General features: G+C 33.4%; 1 long non-coding RNA gene across 1 annotated transcript in view; it reads left to right on the top strand.

The window, feature by feature from the left end:
• LOC144470263 (uncharacterized) overlaps positions 1 to 27664 on the top strand; it is a 137453-nt gene that overhangs the window by 46085 nt on the left and 63704 nt on the right. The window contains exons 2-3 of the long non-coding RNA XR_013494092.1: positions 2964 to 3013; positions 26594 to 26635. This is a non-coding gene — a long non-coding RNA (uncharacterized LOC144470263). The remainder of the gene's footprint in view (positions 1 to 2963; positions 3014 to 26593; positions 26636 to 27664) is intronic.

Genomic DNA, 27664 nt, shown 5'->3' on the forward strand with positions numbered 1-27664 from the left:
GGGGTTTTGAATTTTAAACTATTAGGACGTTAAATCGAAGTGTGTAGAAGATAAAAGGAAATAGAAATGGAATTTGTTAGTGTTGGTATATACAGTGCAAAGTGTGAACAATTTTTTGTTTAGTAATTTAGAGTGCAAAGTGATCTTGTAATAAATCGAGTTTACTGCTTATAAGCTAATTTATTACTAAAAGTAGCAGTTACTTGGGCATTTCTTCTTTTTTTTTTTAATAATAGTCACTGATTGGAAATAATATATTAATAACCTTAAATTATTTAAATCGTTAAATACTGGCTACTTCATTTTGTTATATATCACGATTTGCAAAATTGAATTCAGAACAATAGTTCAATTACATTGTTTTACTTTATTTGGAAATTTGTTTTAGTAGGAATGTTAACAGTTGCACAATGTACTGTTATTTGTAATTTACGTGTGGTAGTTTATAGAATTTAATTGATTGAAGTACTTTAATTAAATTAAACAGCAAATATTCACTCCTATCTCATTTAATTGTTTTTCTTTACTTTAAACAATGTTTTGGAAGAAGTTTTAACAGCTGTTAAAAGTTGACATTTGTAATTTACATGTAATGATTTACAAAGTTGAATTAATGATACTGTAATTATTGCTAGATAACAGACATGCGTTCGTATTTCATACAATTGTTTTTCTTTGCTTAGAAAAATTGCATGATAGACTATTTCTAACCTAAAAATGAATGACAAAGTCACCAAAATTACTAAGAAATTATCGAAATATTAGAATAAAGATATTAACAAAAGTTAAAGTAAATAGTGGCAGCGTAATAATTTAATTGTTTACTTCGCTTAGAAAGATTGTATGCTAGGCTATTCATAACCTAGAAATTCATGAAAAAGTTATCAAAAATGAATAAAAAATTAGCAAAAAGTTAGTAAAGAAATTATCAAAATTGAATAAGTAGTCACAATATAGTAATTCAATTGTTTACTTCGCTCAGCGAAATTATATGCTGTTATTTCTAACCAAAAAATTGCTTAAAAGTTAACAAAGAAAATCAATAAAAGCGTCAACATAAATTAACAAAAAATTGATAAAGAAATTAATAAGATTAAATAACTAGTTGCAAACGACAATAGTTGCTAGATAGTGATTGGTGCGCGACGATAGTAATCGAGTAACATAAGTAAAAGCGATGGTGCAATTAGTCGAGGGCGATTTAAAGAGCATCGACGAACACTTTTTTCCTTCTCCGCCGTGGTAATTCTTAGGTGTTCCCCATAAGCTTCGAGTTCGTTGGTAAACCAATACCCACTGGGCGCATTTCGAGGCAGCTGAACCAGTTCTTTAGACAGCTTAATGAGCTTCTCAGGTAACTTTACCAGCTTCTGTGGCAGCTTAACCAGCTCCCGAGACTGTTTAACCAATTACTTAGGAAGCCTGTATTGACTACGCGAGTCGCAAATACTATACTATACTTAATAGCAACTTTAAATGCCGTCGTCGTTGTGATGTACCCGCGGAGAAACGACGACGTTCACGTGTTCAACCTTACCCTTACCGCCCCCGCCTCATTAACTCATGCTCTTCGGGATTACGCGCATGAACAGTAATATTCATGGCAGTTTCACTGTGGCTCGTTGGGTCTGGCTGTTCGATAATTTCCGCGCGTGATTAATATTTATGTATAGTATGCCGAGCGTGCCTAATTTCGCCGACGAGATGCGCCGCGGTGTGTTCCTTACATTCTCGGCAAATAGGAGATCTATTTTTACCAACAATTTTCGTGTAACATCGGCGAAACCTTGGTATATCTGGTAAATAATATTTAAAGATGAATGTTGTAGTTTAAACCATTATTTGCAGTATGATTTCGAGCAGGATTGCTTAATGTACCTATATCCTCAATTTGCACTGTTTTAATAATTATAATTATATTTGGAATTCGTGAATTAGAAAGCGTAGTAATAATTTAATATTAATAATATAATAATATAAATATAACGTCAATAGTATATTAGAAAATAATTCATACAGCATATTAGAGATTAATTTATTCTAATGGAAACCAGAATATAGTAGTTATTTAAAAAGTATGTTTATATTGCGATAGAATGTCATATTATTAACATAAATTACTTGCAAATACCAGGGAATAAATTGATACAGTAATTTTATAAATCAGACTGAATTGTAGTGAAGAATATCATGATAGTTTATTTACAACGTATATCTAAAATCATGTTATGAAGTAATTTTTAATTTAACGCATTCTAATTGCAATTAAAATCCTATGCGTTTGTAAATTATAATTATATTACGATGAACGATTATGTCATATTTATTATTATTATATGACATAATAGTAATCGTAATAATAAGTAATAATCGTAAAATTAGTCTTCAAGTTATCATCATATAAAATGCATTTCTATAATCCTATATGTATAATTTCCTTTGACAACAAATGAAATTGTATTGATAATATTATCAAAAGATTATTACGATTGTATCAACAATCTCATTAAAAGATCAACGCAGTCGTATTAATAACGTCGCCAATAGATCGATAAAGTTTCATTAATAACATCATGAAAAGATCAATACATTTCTATTAATAATCTCATCGAATGATTAACACAGTTGATTAATAATTTCGTGCCAAAATTAACGCGTTTGTATTAATAATACCTACGCAGGGATCGGCACAGATGTATTAATCATTTCATTAAAAGATCACCGCGCGACCGTATCAAAAGGTTAATAAAATTGGCATTAATAATTTCGTTCGGAACGCCGGCGGATGTTACACGAACAATTTCATTTCGATGCTGAAATAAAATCCCGTCGATGAATTTCATCGTGAGCTCGCTACGGCGGCGTACAATGTATTAATGAAGTAGCAGCGGGTGTAACAGAAAATTATTCAATCGGAATTAAAAATCAACAGATATCACAAATGCCACGTTTTCTGCTTGCAGATCCCATTGCAGCCCCAACGACAGACGCGGCCGGGAGAACACTGCTGGAGGTATGTAAAATTTTCAACATTTTCCGACGGCTTCGGGGATAAATAATACCGATACAAAAGTTACAATTCAATACAATTTCGTTGAATTCTAATAAAAATTCGTTCGCCATGGTTTTGAGTACGGCGAATTTGAATGTATTATGAAAAAAAACAAAATTTTAATTTAAAAGCCAGATTACTGTTAGTATAAGCACTGTTATTATCTTATTTTGTTGAGAATATTAATAATTTTTTGATATTTGGTTATAATGATACAGAGGGTTGTAAAAGATATTTACAATAAATGGGGAATTTTTGTGGTAATTTGAGGTAACTCTTTCCAAAAGGGATTACAAAAATTGTTCAAAAATGCATAGTAATTGGAACTGTTGTTTATAAAATAGATATAAGGGCTACAGAAGTATAAACAGACACTGAAGGTTGGTCAAGCACAAAAATACAGGGCACGGAAATACGAGGCATGGAATTATGGGGCACGGAAATTCGGGGCATGGATATTCGAGGCACAGAAATTCGGGGCACGGAAATGCAAGGCACAGAAATTCGGGGCACGGAAATGCAAGGCACGGAAATGCAAGGCACAGAAATTCGGGGCACGGAAATTCGGGGCACGGAAATTCAGAGCACCGAAATTCGGGGCACGAAAATTCGGGGCACGAAAATTCGGGGCACGGAAATTCGGGGCACGGAAATACGAGGCACGGAAATTCGGGGCACGGAAATACGAGGCATGGAATTATGGGGCACGGAAATTCGAGGCACAGAAATTCGGGGCACGGAAAGACGAGACACAGAAATATGGGGCATAGAAACACAGAGCACAGAAATAAGGGGCACGGAATTACAGAGCACGGAAATACGAGGCATAGAAATTCGGGGCACAGAAACACAGGGCACGGAAATACGAGGCACGGAATTAGATGTAAAATCTCCAAAAATGCACAAAATAATACCCGAAATCACCATATCTTCTATTTCATTATAAACATTACTAAATAACCAATTTCTGCCACTCAAAACAATATATCTAAACCCAAAAATATTTCAAAAATCGAGATATAATTTTACCATATCAAAGAACAATGAAATGATCAGCTCCCTACCTCACCAGCCACGCACGACATTCAAACAAACGTTTCGTCGCTGTGGAACTAGTTTTCGTAACAATCGTAGCACAACAGCGCGCGGTCTTTTCAATATTTCGTTCGCAGCCCGTTCGAAATATGCCGAGAGGTGGACGGCCCCCCACGGAAATGGAATTATGCGAATAACGTTTTCTCGAAAGGCCGCGTGTCTCGTCGGCGCGGAAAGTTTTTTCTGATGTGTGTAATTAAAATAGGGAGCACCGGGTGGACGGCCGGGATTAATGGGGAAAAAAGGGGGGGGCGTGGGGGGGAAGAGTTTGTGCGGAGCATAAACAGAATAAACAAAAAACGGAAAAGTTCGGTCGAGTAGTTAATCGATAAAGGCAAACCCCGGCCCGGGGGAAACCAGTAACTGAAATTTTTCCCCGCCGACTGTCCAAACAATTTTAATGAAATATTGGGAAATTCGAACAATTTCCACGGTTCCCGGCTCCTCTCGCCCGGCAGAGAGAGAGAGAGAAATTCTCACGCACGATTTTTCCTTTTGAAAACGGCCGCGATTCGCGGTGCCCCCTGGCTTTCCACCATTTTCTTTGTTGCCGCACGTGCGTGCACGACGGCTCTTCCTCCTCTTTTCCCTTCTTTTTTTTTTATTATTTCCACAGCGACTTTAACGTTCGTCGAGCGGTCGGCAAATTTACATCGAGAGTCGTTCGTACGCGCCGTCAGAAGCCGAATGGCGGACAGGAACAGCGTACATTGTCCCGTGTATCTGTTTCCATTAATTGATTCCTGCCGGCGCGTGTCGTTTTAAAACACGTCGGGCACAAGCCGCGGAAGAATGGCCGTGGGGGAATGTAATGATTGGTACGGGGAAATCAATTAAAGAGAAACAAATAAATGCGATGCTTGAAGCGTCGCCGATTAATCAGCTTAATGCCGCTGCGCTGTGCCGACGACGCGAGGTGGGCACACGGGCGCGAATTAAAAGTGACGGCTCCTCGCATGATTTCGATGTAACGCGAATCAATCCGGCTCTCGAGTAGATCCATTTTGGTTGAACCGTGTTTGATCGGTGTCGTTCGATCGCGCGGTTTGAAAGAATGCGGATTTAATAGGCGATGGGCAAACATTTGGGGCGAAGGGGTGGAAATGTTAATTGAAATGTTAATTTGAATAGATAAAATGGAAAATATTGTTATGGTATAATCTTCGGAATATAGTAGGTAAGCTTCTATTATAAATAATTAGTATAGTTGGTGCCAAAGCTCGGAATTTCGAGAAATATTACAAATATAATAACAAAGGAAGAAATTCTGTGCTCGCGATAATAAATTAAAAATATTATTTCTATGCGTCATAAATAACAATACCTTTTCTACATCGCGCAAAATTGAAAATTTAGAGTTTAATATTTAGGTTATGAAAGCTTATTATGTTAATATTATATTATGAAAATATTAACTTTCCAAACGCGTAAATAAACATCGAAATTCTCCTTATTCTCTTAATTTAGATTAGCACGTATTTAATATTTCCAAAATAATAAACAATATTTCACTTACACCAAAAAATCTACATACATTAATAGCAGCATTATGACCATTTATCCCATAAGGCAAACGTAGGACGTATCTACCAATTATCGATACACCCAGGCGTTTCCCCTTTCGGAACGTTTCACTTTCCATCTTTTTTTTTCTTCCTCTCCATTTGTCATTCTATTTCGAGTTAATACCTGTCCGAGGCTGTGACGTTGCACTCGATATCCGTACACACACACACACACGTGCGCGTTTGAAACGCTTGTCATGTGCAGATCTCGAACGCGAACGTGCACCGCATTTTCCATATCGCGGGCGGTCTAGGGGGGAAAAAAAAAGAAGTCGAGCAAAAGAAACGCGACGATCCCCGCCGGTCGGAAACTTGGCGGCCCCGGCCACGGAATCACGTCCTAACACCTGGGCTATATCTGACCCGCAACGACGCCCATTTTTCTAATTTATGTATTCCGCGCTGTGGTCCTCACTCCCTCCCTCCCTCTCTTCCCCAGCACCGCGCGCGTCGAGCGAACGCTCTCCGCCTTGCTTTTTCACCTAATCGAATAACGGTCGCGGGGGAAAATTTCGATGGGTAAGAAATATGTCGGCTCTTCTTCTATCGTCGGCGGCGCGATAATGTTTGACACTTTCGGGTGCACTCTCGCGGCTTACGAGATGCTTACCGCCCGGAACTATGTTCGGTAGAAGTATGTGGTGGTACGTGATAATGCATAGTAATACGTGCTTTGTGATACATTGATGGTATATAGTGATACGTAGTAGCGCTTAAGTAATAGTAATATATGTAATAATACAGTGCATAATGTTCTGTAATAATACAGTATATAGTACATATAATAATACAGTGCATAATACTCTGTAATAATATAGTGTATAATAGTCTGTAATAGTACAGTGCACAATACTCTGTAATAATATAGTGTATAATACTCTGTAATAATACAGTATATAATAGTAGCTAGTAGTATGTAATAATACTTTTTAATAATTCAGAACAATATAGCATTGAATATCGCAATACATTGCAATACATGATAATACTTGATACTCTATAATAGTTCATAATAATACATAATAATGTAACATAATACAGTATAATATATCACAATATATTAGGATATCTAATAATACTTAACACTCTATAATAATATATAACAGTTTATAATAATACATAATAATGGAGCAGAATATAGCATAAAATATATCACAATTCATTATAATACATAATTCTCTATAATACTACATTATAGTTAGTAATAATACATAATAATACAACGCAATACAATATAATATGGCACAATATGTTATAATACTTAATAATACTTGATACTCTATAACAATATACGTGTATATGTATAATAGTTCGTAATAATTCAGCACAATACAGCATAACATGTCGAAATATATTATATACTGAAATAAAAAAAGATTGAAAATTTTCGGTGAGAAATATTATAGTTAATTATAAAAGTATAATAGTCACGCTAAAAACGATAACATTAGAGTAAAATATACATATAAAATATATATTTAAAATAGAGTAGAATAAAATATATCATATAAATGCACTTATAAGTATTTATCAGTTTTGATATATATTTTTAACTAGAAAATTAAACTGAATTAGTTTCACAGTATCGAAACGAATTATAAAAGAAAATTTTGAGTTGATCAAATATAAATAATTGATATTAATCAACGCTACAAATAACAAAAATATTAATATAGAATAAAAATGTATCAATGTTAAAATGAGTTAAATTCTTCCAATTTATTCTCTGAGAATAATTTGTACAATTATTACACAATAAACTAATAATATTAAATTATTGTTACGTGTTTGCTCATTAAATTAACGTCACAACTCTCTAAAATTCGTCTAAAATATTGCAACTGAAAGTAATATTCACACTATAAATATTGATACAATCTTACATAACCTCGATACAATCAAAAACAACTGAAAACATACTTTTGCCAAAGACCATCCTCTCGCGATTTCAATAATGGCGAAATAAAGATTTCAAGTGTATTTATTTTAACCGGTTCGATTCTACATTTCATTTTTCAACGCGCGCCGTTCGACGCGTATCTGCGAAAATGCAGAGCTTTCGTTACGATTTCAAAAATCAAAATGAAGTGCTGCGTTCGATTAAATAAACGTTTCACGGAAAGCATCATTCTGTTAACGTTTTTTCCTCCAAATTTCGATGTATTTTGAGAGCTCTCCCCCTCTCTCTCTACGGACATTTGATCGAACGCTTTTTTTTTTGCTTCATCGCAGCCTGTGCAACCGGCGGACTTTCGGAAGACCGGAAACGTGATATAGCAGCAGATTGAATTCAATTAAATTAATTCAAATTGCATGTAGCTTTATTTAAATTTATTTAAACGAAATCTTCTGAGACTTATCGCGTAACGAATGAATAATGCACGAGTAAAAGTAAGAGTAACGCGTACAATGTTTGCTTGTTAAAATGCACGAAACTTGTTTATTATAATAAAAGTGTACGAAACCGGTTTATTGTAATAAAAATGTGTTTCGAAGCGGCTACAACGTTATATAAGTATGAACAATGTGGGAGCATAATTATGGAGGACAAAGGACTGTGAAACGATTTCTACTGAATGCATTTTGTTAAATCTAGCGTACGCGACAAAATTAAATAATCGAGTTGTAAACTGGTAAAGTTATTGAAACATGTTTAAAGCATCGATAGATTATTTGTAATTACTGATTAAAGGAATTATAAGAATACTTTTCACTGAATTCAAAATTTTAAGGTGTGAAAATATTTGTTGAAGGAAAATTGTTGAATTTATTTATTCAGGCACACACTATTATAATATATATTATTATACTATACTTAATATGTTACTGTATTGTGCTATGTTATGCCATACTTGCTATATCACTGTACTGTACTATACTATACCAGCTATATTACTGTACTGTACTATACTTGCTATATCACTGTACTGTACTATACTATATTTGCTATATTACTGTACTGTACTATACTTGCTATATTGCCGTACTGTACTATTCTATATTTGCTATATTACTGTACTGTACTATACTATAGCTGCTATATTACTGTACTGCACTATACTATACTATACAATATATACCATATACACCGTATAATATACAATATAATAATCCAAAAAAATTTAAACAAACGTAAAAGTATAAATAATTTATCCTATATTCCTCATAAACCATCACCAGTCGCTTTTATACCCCGAAAGGTTTATTGTTAAAAAATGTGAACACCGAATGACGTTCGCGTAATAACAAATACTTCCGCGGCGTCTCGCAAGCAAATAATCTCTGAAAGTGATCGCGTTAATCCACTTGATCGAATGCTTTCCACCAGCGGCAATTTATTTTCATGAGAACTAATTAGACTAAATGTATCCGCAGACTCAGACAGAGTGGTTCGAAGATTGTCATTACATACATACACACATATATGTATATAATGTATATATACTACACTCGAAGCCAGACCTACGATAACATTTGCACACAGACAACGTCCTCAGGGACTCACTATATCATTGTCTAAGATCGCAAAACGTCTTACGCGAATTCTCCTTGTTCTCGTTTCCGCAAAGCCAATACCTACACGCTCCGCGGCGAGAACGTGCACAGATTGCGGCGCATCTTCCTTCAAATGGCCGCTGCAGTTTCGATTCTCACGTATTTACGGCAAGCGTTATTTTTTCGTGAACGATGGAACGAGATACTCGAGACGATTTAGTATAGTTTTCTCTCGTTTGTTATGTCAAGTGGGAAAATTTTAAGAGGGCTAGTATTGGGTTTGTTAATGAAATTATTTAGGTGTAAATTGTGTTTAATTGTGGGAAACGTGGGCGTTGGATGTGGTTTATATTTATTTATTATTGTATTTATATAATAAATATAATAGTGTAATATATAATATAATATTTTTATATATTTATTAGATGTTACAATATCATTATGGTTTATACTTATTATTATTATAATTTATCGTTGTATAGACTCAATTTCTTTGGTCATTGATGACAATAATAATATTTTAGCAATGTTAAAATATTTTTACAAATTATACTAGTTTCAAATACAATATTTCGAATATTTCGACAGTGATGTGAATATTTATAAACTAGGAGCCTTTATATTTTTAGTAATATTGAAACAAAATTTTAAGAAAAATACCGCTTGAAAATAATTAAAAATAGTTTAGATTCCAGTTAAAATATAAAAGTTATTGTTGTGCATATCATTGTACACTACAATGTCATCACCCAATAATTTTACTATTTTAATTAAAATAAACTTAAACTATTTTAATAAAAATAAAAACCCATTTCTCTATCCGAAAATCTACAAATTAAACATAAAACATAACCTGACATAAAACGGTAAACACATTAAAATAATTTAAAAATAGTTTTGCATTTTTGTAATATTAAAAATTAAAGTAACAAAGAATAAAATTAATTGTACACGCAGGCTCTAGTATCTTGCAATTAGCGCGGACAGATTTTGTTTTGCATAAAAGCTCGCGCGGTCTAACTATTACTCATTGTTGCAGTCGTTGCAGATTCCAAATGCCGGCTTTTGAAAATCGTGCCAGCTTTCAATTCCTATTAATGTTACTCTGTCACGGTTTCAGTGTTTACGATCTTCGCTTTTAACATTTTTTGAAAATTAACGCAGCGTCTTTGCCGTAAATATAGCGTTAACGGCGACGTATAATTTGACGTGTTTTCCGTGTTGCCATTCGTGGACTGGGGAACTTCGTGCACTTTTCGAATGCATTCGCGCAATTACGTAAACCAGCATACTAAAAGGATTTTTAATTGTGTTAAAAGTTGTTCTTGTTCTAGTTTTAGAATGGGGGAAAAAATGCGTTACTTGCAACACAATTTTCATTCTGATTTTGATGTGAGAATAAATATATATATCGAAAATGTCTTGCATTAAAAATAATTTTTATTGTAGTTTCGAAAACAGAAGCCTAAAATTATTTACAAAGTTCCTCGATTAACATAAGAGATAATAATACATATATTATTAATTTTTGCTAAATTATTATATATTTTATAAAGAAGAAATTTCTATACAAATTCTGATTTCCATGAATTATTTCTTACAAACGCGAACAAGGAAAAATCTATACATAATAAGCAAAATAATGCAATAAAAAGGAAATTCCAAAAACGTAAAAACATAAATAAATAAAACATAAATGCCGTAAAAAATTGGTCCATTAACATCGAAAATAATATTAAATTGACCATCGTTCTCTCCGCATTAGTAAAACATATAAACAAGATTTGACGCGATTACACGAATTCTGATGATCTCGAATCATCTTCCAGAAGCAGGAATAAGGTGAAATCTAATTTCGCCGAGGAAAACAGTTCTCCTCTCCCGACGAAGGAAAGACCGTCGCATGCCCAGGCATCCGAGTGCCGCGAGCGCGGCGGATTCAGAAAAATCTGCAGCCCGGCGAAGCGCGTAGCAGCAAACGCGAAGAACGGCAGAGATTAAAAGTTAATAAGAACGAGGAACGTACAAAGAAGCGTTCGCAGGGGCGGGCGATGGTACGTGTCGGCTTTGATAGTACTACTCCGTGAAGCGTTGCTCTCGAGAGTTATACTTCGGAAAGTAGAGCTCGCCCTAGCGTGCGGCGAGAAACCACTCCCGACGTGTTATTTTCCAATAGATGTCACTTCTACTCTCCGGAGAATAAATCGCGGGTGTCTACTCCGTCGAGTTGACGCGAAAATGATAGATACTCGCGAGGAATAACTCTTACCCTTTATGCGAACGTGACTAACGCGACCGCTTTGTTGATATCGTTCCTCGAAATCATGCGCGACGTTCGGCGATCATTTTAACCCCTTGCACTCGAGTGGTGACTCTTTAAGGCACCACTAAAATTATTCCATTTCATTCGAAAATAATTTTTGCAACAATAAGGTTTAGATTGAAAAAATTGTCAAGTAGTAAAACTGTTGGTAGGAGTCGCACGAATAAATTTTGTATGCATAAAAATTTATTTTGTTAAATAGAATGGAAATATCACAAACCAGAAAAATTTTTCAAATTTACAGTTAAAATGGCTCCGAGTGAAAAGGGTTAACCCCTTGCACTAGGATTCCTTTCATGCTGCAATTGATTAGCGCTTGTTTGTCGTTAATATTTTCCTTAACAAGACGCGACAATTCTTGTTTCTTTTATTGTCATTATGTAATTTTGTTTTCACAGTTTGATAACAGAAGAATAAATATTATTTCGATTTAAAATAATTTAATAATATCCGTATCACGAGTCTGACTCGTTATCGTAGTACAAGATTGTTACAGCGCGTTCCAAAATAATTTTTATACTATGAAAAATTAGATTTGAAAAATTATTAAAAGTACAACTGTTGTTGCATGAGTTACAAGATTCAATTTCATATGCATAATAATAATAATTTCCATAAAATGGAAATGCTGTATGTCAGAATAGTTATTTTAAAATTCCAATGGTTTCGAGTGCAAAGGGTTAATTCTCCTCTGGACAACCTTCGCTCCGTTCAACCCTTTCATGGTCAGACACGCGTACGTCGCAAGTTTACTAAATCAACAGAGAATAAGTAAATATAAAAATAAAATAAGAGTTTAAGGGAGTATGGACTTTATTAATATTGAAATTATTCGATGAAAATCGAAGCTGCTTCGTTAAATGTCAAACTGATTTATTAAATGCGAAACTGATTTATTAAATTTGAAACTATTTTATAGCGAGAGCATCTGCCAGGACGGAAACAAATGGCATAAATTTTCCTTTGGCGATCGAGTGACGAGAGGATTTTAAATTTATTTATTTTACCAGATGGTGGAGATATAAATGGGTGCCTCGATTTTGGAACAGTGAATTTTTTATCCAGAAGTGTAATTAATAACTGTGTTAATATCTATTTTTCTCTGAAATATTAATTCTAATATTTGACAGTTCATGTTAGGATCAATATTAACTGAGAAATTTGTTTTCTAATTGGATTATGCAATACGTTTTTGGTTGGATTAATTTGTTCATTTAGTGTATTGTTCAATTTCTAATTTTTATGAATTTGTAATAATAGTAATGTATAATAGTATAATATAATAATAATAATATAATAATAACTAGAGTATCAATAAAATATAATAATAATAAGTGTACAATTTAACTTATTAATAAAATAAATAACGAAAAGATTCCACTGAAATAAACAACAATCCTAAAAAACAGAAGTTCAATCGAAATGTATGCTTAATAATTTGAATAAGTCGGATATAATGCAGCAGCACACTCAAATTTATATAATAACATATGAGATTATTAATATTCTGTAACAGACGTACACGTTTCTGTTCGATTATATTGCTTGTCCGAGAAACGTGTAAATTAATGCCGTATCGGCTTACGAGTATTCCAATCGAGGTACTAATTTCGGTGCCTTAATTGCAGGTCAAGTTATAATCAATTTCATTAGCATAATATTCATGTAACGTGTGCTTGGCCAACACACAGGCGCACAAAGTTTGGTAATAATGCACGATGACAATTAAACTTTGGAATTTTCCGCATAACGCCGCACGAACATCTGACGGAATTTATTAAATAACCTCGCACAGATTCATTTTATTGATTACTTGCTTTGGTAAAATTCGCGAAGAATATTAAATTTAATGAAATTTCAGTTTCTTTGTGTGAGATAAAAATTTCTTGGGTCAAGGTTATATTAAAATTTGTAAGGATAGATTTTGATTTGTGTTACATGAGATGAGAATTTATTGTTGCTTTTCATCATTTTACGGAGTCAACGATGGTGCAACAGTGTTCCTACATTTTTTAAAATATGTTTATAATTTTGTATTACATTTGTTCAGTTTTGCTATATATAAATATCTAGTTATTATAGTAATTAGCCTGAGATTCTGATTGCAGAAATAGTGATATAAATAATATAATATTGTGTATAATTGTGAATAAAAAGCCACAGCCTATAAATTGAATAAATTTTGTATAATTAATGTAAATTTTATTTCTCTTACTGAGAATCTCAAGATCAGTATCTCAACTTTGCATTAGTTTAAGCTACATAATGCTATGTATAGTATAATATAATATTATATAATATACTAATAATGTAGTATAATGTAATATACTGATAATATAGTATAATGTAATATACATACTAATAATATAACATAACCTAAAAATTAATTTAATAAAAATAGATTCTAACACTGTAAAATTTACAGATTAAATTCCATAACATATAAACAACAGAATTCTTAAAAAACGATAACTAACAAATTCGTGTGAACTATTTTCTGAAGCAACGTTGAATTTTCACGAATTTTCCTTTATAAGCAATTATTAACTGCTTCTCAGTCATTTATTCAAAACTATGTGAACACATCGGCCTGCATCGCCGTTTTACTTTTCCCCGTCAAACCTTTGAGCAGGTACGTGGCCGCCGCAGGTGTAAATCCGTAGCCGGAGATTCGAATTTCTGGACACAGTTGAATTTTCAGCGAGTTTTCGCGAACGCCCTCGAACGCGAGATCTCGCTCGCGTGCTCCGCGACGAGAGGAAATCAATTCTGCACGGCAGTCGCAACGTGCAGGCGAAGTTCCATTCGCGTATCCTTTTACTGTTATCTTCTTACGTCGTCTTATTACACCGGTGTATCCAGGTTGCCGTTACACTTCCACGGTAATTGCTGGTAATCCGAGTGAAAATCGAGGGAAAAATAAAATTCATTCGTATAACGATGACGTTATTTCCTAGCCCGGGGAAGAAGACTTTTCCCGTTGTCTCTTCACCTTCTTTCTTTTTTCTTTTGCGTGCCGAGCGAGGAAATGCCACGCTTTCGACCGTGTTTCGTTTATTCTTAACCTTTCGCTGAACAAACGCTACCTCTGGCGAACGATATTTGATTGTTTTAAATGTGGTCTTAATTTTGAATGCGACTGTTCGAAGAAATACTTAAAATTGGAAAACAGTGTACTGAAAAGAATAAAATCGAGTATTGTATAATATAAGATTTTAATATATATAATATATATTATTGTTAATTAATAGATAAATATTATAAAATATTTAGGGTAGTAGAATAAACACTAGAGTCTTTTTTAAAATACTTTCAGAAGACTTTTTTAACGAATAAGGATTTTGTATAAATATTTACAACATAGTTTAAATATTGAAACTGCTTAAAATAGTATTTAAGTATTGAAAAACAATTTTAGTGTAGAACGTTATTTTCTTACCTTTTAGAATTTAAGAAAATATTATTTTAGACTAAAATTTGATATTTATTATTATTTTAGACTAAAATTTGATATTTATTATTATTTGAAGAGTAAAATTTGATATTTATTATTATTTGAAAAGTAAAATTTATTTCTTGTTAATTAAAATATTAAAGACTGTATTTCCTTTGAAGAAAAGATTTCTTTTTTTAAAGTGACTTATTGGATGACATAATTGCAACCATAATCGTTTCAAATATAAAAGAGTAAAATGGAAAAAGAGGAAATGAATTTCTTGTTAATTATAAAAATATTGGAAAAATGATATCTGAATTTAGTGTGTGAGAAATGAGCAAAAAGTCGTTTAAAAATTGCGGGTTTCGTGCAGCCATAAGTTCGCCGAGGATCCTCAAGAAATTCGAGGTCTATTGGACAACCGAATCCTGAGATACCGTGTCAGTTATATCAGAAAATAAGTTTTCGAGAAAAACGCGGCCGAAGTTTCTCTCATCTAACTTATAACTTCGTTATCCTTACGAATTGACATAAATCCTTTCGCAGCCGCTCTTCCCGGAGCCTTATACTTCGGGAAAATACAACAAAAAATCAATCTGTTCAAAGTCTCGAACCAGGACACCTCGATAACATTTTTGTAACATGCATTGCATGAACTATAAAGTTTATTTGCCGCTATGTGTTTTACAGAGATAACATAACGCACATATTATGTTAATACATTTTAACAATTGACTTTGTTAACTTTACATACATTTTTCAACAGTTTATCAAAGTTAATTTTGTATTTATTTTATAAGGAAGATCGAAAAGTAATTAAATTTAGAGAATAGTTTCAACCCTTATTTTATACCCTAGCAATAAACAAAATATACTAGATAATTTATAATTATATTAACGCATCCTCTTGCACTTTTTATTTAGAGTATATAGTGATCTTAATTATACCAATTAGTTTTGTGATAATCATTGCACCAGTAAAGGGTTGAATTAAAATTTTCAAATTTCTTTTTTGAGTTTCTTGATCAAAATAATGTTCAATTAATATTTTAATATATATCTTTCGATTTATTTCGTAAAAATAGCGTCGAAATAAAATTTTAGTAAATGTCGTTGTCCTTTGATAAAAATAGAGTAATAACCGTAAAGCTTTTTACCCTTTTGCTAAAAATTATGTTAGATTAAAATAACGAATTCTGACCCGTTTAGCAAAAATAGTATGAAATTAAAATTGTAATAGGTTACCTTTACCCTTTTTGATAAAAATAGTGTAAAATTGAAATTATAAAAGATTTCCTTCAACCCCTTTGGTGAAAATAGAATAACATTAAAATTTTAAAAGATTCCTTTTCATCCCTTTATTTAAATATTGTGTGAAATTAAAATTGTATAATATATTGCACGTTTCCTTCGGTAAAAATAGGTTAGAATTCAATTATCCAAAAGTGTTCAATTCTTTTGGTAAAAATAATTGTTCAATTAAAACTTTCAAAAGCGTCGTTCGACTCCTTTAATAAAAATGTGTCAAAGTAAAATTGTAACAGGCGTCGTTTGACGTCATTGGAAAAAATAGTGTCAAATTAAAATTGCAAATGGCACTATTTGCCTCTTTTTGTAAAAATAGAGTCAAACGGAAATGATGAAAGGTATTGTTTGCTTCTTTTGGTAAAAGTAGAATCAGATTAAAATTGCAAGAACTGTTGCTTGCCTTCCGTGATCAAAATAAGGTTAAATTAAAATTGTAAAAATTTTTATTTGCTTTCCTAGCTAAAACTGTGGTGAAATTAAAATTGTAAAAAATATTATTTACTTCCCTTGATAAAAATATATTAAAATTGAATCTCAGTCAAATTAAAATTTAAAAAATTGTTGCTTGCCTGCTCCGTGAAAAATAGCGTTAAATTAAAATCGTAGAAATTGTTATTTACCTACCTTAACAAAAACAGAGTCAAATAAAAGTCATAAAAATTATTATTTGCCTTCGTTGCTAAAAACAAGGCGAAATTAAAATCATAAAAATTGTTATTTGCCTGATCTAGTAAAAACAGTTAAATTAAAATCGTAGAAATTGTTATTTACCTCTGTTAACAAAAACAGAGTCAAATAAAACTCGTTAAAGTTACTATTTGCCTGCTTCGGTAAAAATAGGGTAAATTATTCTTCCCCTCTTTCGCCAAAGGTAAATTAAATTTGCGCAAACTATCTTTTATTTCCTTCAGTAAAACTGTTGGAACTATTATTCTTCAGAAGGTCCAATGCTTCGTTCGATCACGACGGCCATCTCTATTATCTCGCGGCCCGTTTTGCGTAACATTGACGTTTATCGATAGTTCCATAACCGTGCGTGGCCATAATGCGACTTCTTCGCCGGGCAGGTGACAACGCGGCGACAAGGGGTCGTTAAAATCTCTTTCCCCGTTACAAATCACCTTACGCAATCTTTCTCTATGCGCCGGCAGGACATTGATTTGGTAACACGGAAAAGAGAGAACGAGAGAGAGAGAGAGAGAGAGAGAGAGAGAGAGAGAGAGAAAAATACACGCGGCCGGATTATGTTGGGTCAGGGTTTGCATAATATTTCGTAAAATGTAACCTCGATCCGATTTCTATTCAACGAGGGAATTATGTATGCGCATGTTGTAGAAAACGTGAGATGGATAGATGCGAAAATATGAGCGGACCAGAGTCCGACTCCGGTACGATCCCTTCCAGAGAGAATCTCTCTCTCTCTCTCTCTCTCTCTCTCTTTCTCTCTCTCTTTCTCTCTCTCTGTATCGTAAATTGTTCTAAATCCTTCGACGAATTATTCAGACTGCGTATTCCGCGATATTTAAACTTTAAACCGTAAAATATGGAAATCACTGCCCGGTAGAACATTATATTTCAACTTCGATATAGCCTACTTTGTTGTAAATCCCGCGCGTGACAGAAAATAAATCGTACGGCTTAGCTGAAATGCTTTTTTAACACTTTTGACGTCTACGGTGTAGCCGCGTCATTTTTTTTAGCCTTTGCTTGTTTAAAACTGAGCCACTGTGGTTAGTGAAAAATTAATTCGGATGGACAAAGTGACGGACGGTGGATTAGGTTTATGAATGTAGGAGATATTGTTCTGTAATAATCTATGTTATTCTGTGAAGTGAAATCTCGCGAGAGATTCGTCTATTTTTTTTAATAACAATGATATTGAATGGATAACTTAAATATTTTATTAACCTTGTAAATGTTTCGGTTTTCTATTGTCAGATAAAATGATTCGTTCTTCTGACTGTTCTTTATTAATAGAGACAGTATAATAAATTGTATATTAATATTGAATAATATGAAGCATTCTCTAAAAAACAATGCCAATTTGTTAGAAATTAATTCGAATGTCTTTTGTTACATTTTCAATGGCTAAAAGCATTAATTGAAAATACTCATCCACGTTTCTAACAACAGTCCTTTTAAACGGTATTATAAATTATCTAGCGACATCGAACAATATTGTTACATAACAAAATTTATATTTTACATAGAATGATTAATTTTTATTACTATCATTATTTTAAAAAGCCATTTTCATAACATATTCACTCGAATTTTAGTGAAATGTCTAGAATACAAAAAAGTGATAAAATCCAAATCGATTTAAACAAATTCTTTCTATGAATATTCACTTTTTACTCTTTGTATTAATTTTTCAATTCACGATTATTCAAACGACACATTTGTAACTTACTTATACAACAAGCTTTACAACAATACTGCTTAAAAATCCGAATAAATTGTCTTACTATAGACAGTAGTTTTTAGTCTCGAATTTGTCGCGCGAATTTAGCGTTGCACAATAGAATTTTAATAAATAAACGCCGCGTACAGAGCCGGACGTGGCGCGATAACGTGGCGAGCGAACGTTTCATCGTTCGCGTAATTTCGCCGGTACATGAAAATGAACGTTACAGCGTTCGCGAACAGCGTTAATAAAGAGCAATCACGCGCGAGTTGCTGTTATTCTGCGGGTTAAATCTGACGAAACGTAGAAGCGCGAGGGGACCCGGCGCGGGGGCGCGCGCGCGCGCGAGAAGATTCGAGTCCGCAAATCGGTCCCAGCCAATTGTAACAGTAACAGACTGAACCAATTGCAGATTGCACTCGGACCGGGCAATAAGGTCATTCCGGTTCGCTTCATACCGATTGCTCTTCCATTCGCTTCGATATTAACTGCCGAACCCATTTCTGTTTTTCTCTCCTCGTACAATCCGCCTTCTCATATCGTGCTTTTCCTTTTTCACCGGCTCCCATCCCCCCCTCTCTCTAGTTCGCTCTCTCTCTCTCTCTCTTTCTCTCTCGCTCTCTTTCTATTTCTCATTCGTTTCATCTCTTTCCGTTCTTCAAAGCGGAGGGATTCCTTCGTCCGTCTCTCAAGCCCCGTCAGTCACGCGACACTGCCATTCAAATTCAAGTTAGCGGACGAGCCGCGCCGTTTCATCCCCTACGGCGTCTCGACGGCTCGGCTAATTTAAGAAATCAATTAAAGGTCGTCCTTGGATATCGGCCGCGGGACAATGCGACCAGAGAGACACGTACGATTGTTTTCCAACGGCCGCGGAACGCGCGGACTACTACTGGCTTTTTAATCGGTCGCCGATTTATTCAGTGGCTTTGTACCGGCGCTGACAAAGGATCGCGGGACTCGAGGAAATTTCTGCCAGCTGACGATGTTACGGGGTTTTCGAAATGGTTAGGTGGTTGGAAATGCTGGTATTCTATGGAAAAAGTGGGGCGATTTTTTTGTTGGTGGTCTTGGAATTTATTTAAGGAATTTTTGGTTGGTAAAAATTTCGAATTTTTCTATTTTCTTGGAAATGTTTGGAAGACAGTCAGACGATGAGATGATCGATGACAGTTTTGCGATGATTTTATCTGTAGGGCGATTCTTATTTCTCTTTGTTAAAAATTAGCAGTATTTTTATTTCTTTCATTTTGCGTTTAAATTAGCAGCAACCATCATTAGCGAATTACAGTTAGATTTAGAGTTGCTTGTACGATTGGGATTGTTTAAAATATTGCTGTAAGTTTCTGATCGCTTTTTATTGTTCTTATCTTTTACAGGATGTTTTGTATAATTATGTTGTTTATCCCTGAGCTGTATTTTGCAGTATACAATAAGGTGCTCCACTGTCGAGGGATTTATTATACGTGGGAGGTTGAAATGTTTTTATGAAAATGGGTCTAAAGAAGATGCGATTACTATTTATTATTTAAGGAAATAAATGTTCAAAAGAATTGTATTTTAATCTCTTCGAGAAATTTTTATTATAGACGGAATATTCGTGTTTGAAATAATTTTGGAAGCTGACTTTGCACGATATTTTATATAAAAATAGATTCGGTATTTTATGTAAAAGTAGATACGATATTTTATATAAAAGTAGATTCGATATTTTATATAAAAGCAGATACGATATTTATTCAATAATACAAGTGTCTTTATTTATTCTTTTCAAGTGTCTTTATTTAAACGATGAAAATAGATATTTTCTCAAGGATCTATAGATTATAGGTGAACGTAAAAATAAATGTTCAAAGGAATTACAGGTATTTTAATCTTTTCGACAATTTTTTTAATATAGAAAGAAGATATTTTATCTAAAAGTGGATAGGATATTTGAGTCAATAATATAATTGTCTTTATTTATTCTTTTGAAAATGTATCTTGGCAAAAATTCGAGATATTGTTATTTGAACGGTGGAAATAGATATTTTCTCAAGGATCTATAGATTGTAGGTGAACTTGAATCTCGGTAAATAGCTTCAGAATTCGTGGCTGACGATGACTGTTTGCTAGAGCTAACCTCAAACTATCTTCGGTGTTTAGTTTACACGTCGCTTTTGTACTCCGAGGCGGAGAATCTTCGTTTTATTTGCTGGAAAGTACTATCGCAACCGCGAACCTACTTTTAAATATTCAGCTAACAATCGATAACTAACAATACTTAACAAGATCAGTATTAATTCTAGTAAATGACCTCTTTGCATTCGAAGTTATTTTAATACAAAATCTAAATCATATTTTCTAATCTACGATATTTCTATTTTATACAATTTATTGCAATTTATGCTTATAAAAGTCTGTTTGTTAATAAACATAATATTTGCAGTTTTAACATTTTCTTTTTTTAAATATAAATAAATCTGATATTTCAGTGTCGTCACTAAAATGCAAAGAGTCAATTAACTTTAAAGAATTTATATAAAAATATACAATATTATTACTAACAGTTCCGCAGAAATATAGTATTTATCGTCAAAGCTATGTTTAATGTTAAAATTTTTCATTAAAAAGTCATGCATCATAAAAATTTCAACTCTTTCCCATCGACGCTTCATATTTAACTTATCGACGATGTCGTCGTTAATTAAACAGTTTGTTTCGACGGATCGATATTAATATTACTTAGCGTTGAACAATCATTAATATTAAACGATCCGTTTAAACCAAATGGAAGTGTTACGAGAAGATTCAGGTTGAGGCATAAATAGTGATCGCGGTTTGCCTCGGTTATAAAAATATTCGTCTCCGTTTTGGTGTGGAGAGCACTGTTACTAAATGGATCATCATTAAACTTAGCCGATGTTATTCTGGATGGTAATTATAATTTAGTAATGTAACGGCACACACGGTGGAGAAGTTATTTCCGTATCAATCCGATATTTCATCATGAGCTCATGCATGAGCCTCCATTCAATTCTTAGATCATCTCTATCTAATTCTGTCTCCTCGTTATTTTTAGATTTTTGACGGACGCATCGATTAATTCTATTTTGTCAAACCGCGCGCGAAGTAGTCGCTTTTTAATTGCGTATGAAATTGCTATGAGTATTCCAGTGATTAATTTCTGTATCGGCTGATAATAAATACGTATAGTATTGTATTTTATGTTAGAAGTACAATATTCTGTAATAAAATGTTATTATTAACTTTGATATTCGATTATTGTATTCGTTGTTAGTATTGAAATATTATGTTTATTATTAGGACTTAAATATTATTTTTATTGTTAGTATTTCAATATTATATTTGTTATTAGTATTTGAATATTTTTTTCATCACTAGTACTCAATTATTATATTCATCATTATATTCATTATTAGTACTGAAATATTATATTTATCATAATTACTAAGATATTATATTTGTCATAAATACTCAAATATTATTTTCATTATTGATATTCGATTATTATATTCATGATTGTTATTTAAATATTATATTCATAAACACCTATAAATAGAACAGTTTCCTCTAAAATTACAATTCTCATTAACAAATTTCAATTTTCATTAAATAATGCGTAACATAACAATAAATAATAACTTACAAATAATATATCGCCATACCAAAATTCGTTTAATTAATAAACTATATTAAATCGCGTCAACTCGCTTTTATAGCAAACGCATTAAATTCGCAGTGAAATTATTGTTTGGTAAAGCACTTCAATTTATTAGCCGGAATATCCTTCGGCGCGGAGAAACGTCGAGAAACTTTATAGCGGCGGAACAATCTTAGCCTCCAATGTTCTATAAATTGCTCTTTCGTTCTCATGCAATCTGAATTTCCTTCTCATACGGGTCTGAATTAATTGTTGATAAAGCGCATACCTTCATTGAAGTCGCCACAACTGTTCCGCGGCGCTCGCTGCAGTAGAATCAAACTGCTACTGACCTGGTCTAGAGGCCACTGGAATTTAACCCTAGCTTTTAAATGACGAGATTCAATCAAACTTTAACCATAAAACGCTCATATTGTTGCGGAAAGCCATTAATTAAATCCGTGTTAAATAAGAGTTCTTCGTCGTCGTTATAATATACATTATAGTACAGTATAGTATATTGTTCTCTATTGCCTTAAATTATTGTTACGAGCATAGACGACAAATATTTAACAAACATTGCAAATAAATCTCATGCGTAGAGTTTATAAGGCATAATGGTACTTTATAAAATAATACAATTAATGTTTAAATTATTTTAGGCAATTATTACTTTATACTCGATATAAGTAATAATTCCAAGAATTATTGTTGGTATTTCTTAAGAATTAAGGGCCACTTTATAAAATATTTAGAAATTATTGTTAACTGACTACAAATATTTATCTCTCATGTATCGACAAAAATCTTGCGATCAAGGCACTCTTGTAAATGATACTTAATTACTTAAAAAACAATAACTCTTATACTTCTTTAGACGAATGAATATTTGCCAAATTACTCAGAACTTATTACAAACAGACTATAAATATTCATACATCGATGCAAAACTGTGCAGGCAAAATGAAGTATTCTTAGAGATGGCACCTGATCAATTGACGATCAAGAATAACTCGCTATAATTGTGAGATTAAGAGCTACTAACCGATCTAGTCGGAACTAGACAGCGAGTTTTATGCGTTTATAGCGTGAATTAATAGATCAATTGCAAAACGTTAATTATATTCGATGAATTTCAGCCTTTGCAGCCGAGGGTTCCAGGGCGGGGCCATGTAATATTTATCGCCATTGTCTCCGAAGCGGAGCCCTCGAGTCTGAAATTCAATTTCAAATAACTCCACTCCGGAGTTAATGCAAAGGGTTAAAGTAATTTTAAATTGTTATGTTGGTTTATATTTAAAGAATTATTAAAAAATGCGAATATTGTTCAAAGTGTTATTGCATTGATTTTAAGTTGTTTAAACGATTAAAAAGGGAGACAAATGTGTGTGTGAACAATTTTTATTTTCTATAATATATCCATTGTTTTCACATCGATGCAAATCTGCAATATAAATTATATTATATTGTATACTGTATATCCTTTAATTATACTGTGTGCAATTCTATAATATACTATATAGAGTATAATATAACATTATTGTTTATATAACAAAATATAAATTATATAATTGTATAATATATAACACAATATAAATTATACAATTACAGAATATAAAACACAATATAAATGATCTAATTACACAATACATTATAACATCGCATGAACGAATAACACAACATTTAACGCTCGCCACGAATATTCCCTGTCCATCGATAAATCCTTTCGATCGATCAGCTCGCAGAACCATAGATCAAATTGCGAAAGAAATTTCGGAAATTGTCGGTCGCGTTCCCCTCCGCGGCGGCGACAGCCGGCCGGACATTAATTGTCTGTAACCGAAGCCAATCTTTCCCGGTGACGACACCGTCGTGGAAGACCCAGCAATTCGAAAGAATCGTCGCGCCGCGCGCCGCGGTAGATAAGGGAACGTAAGGCTTTAAATCTGCCACGCCGGTGATATTTCCTAAGCGGCGAGCCATTTTATTTCGCTGAATGTTAACGAGCGGTCCTCCGGGGTGGGGGTGGTTCGATGAGCACCGCGCGAAATTCGACGGAGTCCGACCTGTGAAATGCTGTCGGTTTTATTGCCGGCATTTACACGTCTTCCTGATTTTTCTCTTTCAATTCTCTCTCTCTCTCCTCTAATTCGTTTAAACCGGCGACAATTCTCGCGTTTGCCGGACACACCCTAATGCAACAACGACGACGATGACGCGGGCCCTGGCAATTAGTTGAAATTTACGAGGCAGGGGTGCTCGACTTTTCGACGAGCCGTCGAGTATATTTATTGCTGAAATTGTTAGGGGTAACAGGATTTCTTTGCTGTCTCTCTCTCTCTCTCTCTCTCTATGTGGATTACTCTATCTTTTTTTCTCTGCTCTCTTTCTTTCTTTATCTTTTTGTTCTCTGTCTCTTCTTCTGCTCTCTATGCCCTATTTCTTTCTTTCTATTTCTGCTATATCTCTCTTTCTCTTTCTCTTTGTTGGTCTCTTTGCTTGTTGGTCTCTCACTCTTCTCGTTCTCTCTCTGACCTCTATCTCTCTGCTCTATCTCTTTTTTTCCTTTTTTTATCTTTCTTTACTACGCTCTCTCTGCTCTATCTTTGCTCTCCTATCTCTCTTCTTCTCTCTCTACTCTCTCTGCTCTCTTTCTCTCTCTATCTCTCAGCTGCATCTCTATCTTGCTGCTCTATTTCTTTCTCTTTCTCTCCGTCACTCTATATCTTCGTCTCTCTCTCTCTCTGCTCTCTTTCTCTGGACTCTCTCTATCTCTCAGTTGCATCTCTATCTCGCTGCTCTATTTCTTTCTCTTTCTCTCCGTCACTCTGTATCTTCGTCTCTCTCTCTCTCTCTCTCTGTCTTTCTGCTTCTCGGTTGCTCTGTCTCTCCCCCTATCTCCCTACTTCACCCTTTCTCCCACCTTCACCGTTTCCCCCTCCCTCGCCCTTTCTTCCACCGAGTCCCCCGTCCCCGTCGCGCCGTGGCTCTGTTGTCGAGGCGTGTAATCAATTTTAACCTTGAATCGACGATATGCGACCGATTAAATGCATCGGAAGCCGGATTTAATTGCTTTCATAAAATAAGCGGGAACACCGTGTTCTCGTAATAAATTCTCGTAAAGTCTCAATCGGGCTCGGTTTCCACATCACCCTGCAATGGGAATGAATACAAATTGGAAGACGACGATGGGCCGGGAGGGGGGGAAACTCTTTGTGGAGATATTGATTGGACGGTAGAAATTTTTAATTTCGAGTGATTACACATTTTCCGGGGGAAATGTTTTCGTGATTTTTCCGCGTGGCAATGCTTGCGACGTTTATGTACCATAGCGTTTATTTGTATGCTATACATATAGCAAAGATACACGCTGGTTTTGTGCACGGATCAGTAGATTGATTTTAATTCAGTGGAATAAATGATGATGTGTGGGCAGTGGAAAAATTTACGTCATTGTGCTGTTTATGTATTGATATTATATTTTTCAAGGTTCTTTTCCTGTATTTTTATTATGTTTCATTTGGTATATTATACTGTAACTCATAACTTATAACTTATTATATATTATATAATGCAATATTATAACTTATGACTTATATTATATAATATTGTAACTTATGACTTATATTATATAATATTGTAACTTATAACTTATATTATATAATATTGTAACTTATGACTTATATTATATAATAACTTACAACTATAGTGGGTTACAGTGTGTCGATCTTCGATGAGAATGGTAAATTTCATTTGAAAGTAAATAATTGTCTGACCATACCACGCTGTTTCTACTTAGTGTAAACATAGTACTCTCCTTCCACTTGAATACTTCATTTTCACTAAAAATTTCTATAGGAAGAAATAATGAATAGAAAATTATCAATATAGGTAAAAAATTGATGACACTGATTATACCTTTTTTTATATTAATTTATTCATTTATCTAGAATGTAAAATATTAACTTCAATATTGCTGAAGATTGATTACAAGACCACAGTTCTCTATGCATTGATCATTTGATAATCAATAAAACAGAAGCTTTGAATACATTTTAAAACCATTAATACAGATAAAAATGTTATTTTCGAAATAAAATTTCTTGTTCAAATAAAATCACTCCAAATTGTATAAGAAATTATTTTTCAGTCTAAGAACAGCCAAAACAATTGCAAAAATTGCAACAACAGTGCAATTATTTCTTGACAATTTTCTTAAATCTGTAATGTTAAATTCCACGCCAAATAATTATTTATTTTCTGTTACAGTTGGAGTTGTATGCATCTGTTGCAGAACTGCGCTTCCTTGCTGTAAGTTTTAATATTAAAACATATAATTAGGTAAATTAATTAGATAAATTAATATCACGTAAAACGAACGTCGGAATTAATTGATATACATAGTATAACACGTCTGACCATTACTTGCTGTCTCTACTTGTCGGAAGGGTGTCGCGATTATTTAACAAATTGTCGATGTCTATGCGCGGACCAAAGATAAAGGACGAAAGCTTGTAAAGTAGATTAGAAGCAGAGAACAGGAAGTAGAGACGTTTATGCTTCCTTCATTGTTACCGCGGCACAAACAAGAATCTGTGGCACCGCGCCAACAAAAACTAATCACCAGACACATCCCACTGGATTACAAGAGCTTAAAAGATAACAGAAGCCGGCTCTAAATACCTAACAACAATAAAGAAACATTTTAAATTGCACAATGTTTCTCGAACGCGCCGGAGGATTTATCAATGAACCAAAACGTCGTAAAATATTCAACCATCTACCTCGCGTGTGTTACATAATCGCGAGTTAATTTCGAGTTGGTAAAAATAGATGGCTTTTGTTTTATTCTTATTCGTATAAATTGTTAAGAAATTATTTAATATATTAATCGACGAATAAATCCAATTTTGAACAGTAATTTGCAACAGTTAAATAGCTTACGTTATTTATATACATCATTACTAAAATGTGTGAAATCTTTTTTTATTATATATATATTTAGTTCATTATAATTTATATTTATTAGTGAATCACGTGGGGCTTGTTTATTTAATGCATTCAATTTAAGTTTCTAAATTAATATTCCAATTTAAAGGAATATGTAATTTCGAAAAAGCTAAAATTGTTTTCCCTTCTTTAAAAAAATTTTAGAATAATTGAAAAATTTACTAACAAACGGCAAAGGAATTTTTATTATATTCTGCAAACTTCTTTTCCAAGAAATTCTCAATGTTTTTATCTTTGATGGAAATATTCTTTTAATACTTTTATTCGCAGCTTTTATCAAAATTAGGATACATTTCCTTTATACATACAGTGTATTTCCTTTTTACATAC

This window comes from Augochlora pura, chromosome 5 (assembly GCF_028453695.1).
Source record: "Augochlora pura isolate Apur16 chromosome 5, APUR_v2.2.1, whole genome shotgun sequence".
NCBI lineage: Eukaryota > Metazoa > Arthropoda > Insecta > Hymenoptera > Halictidae > Augochlora > Augochlora pura.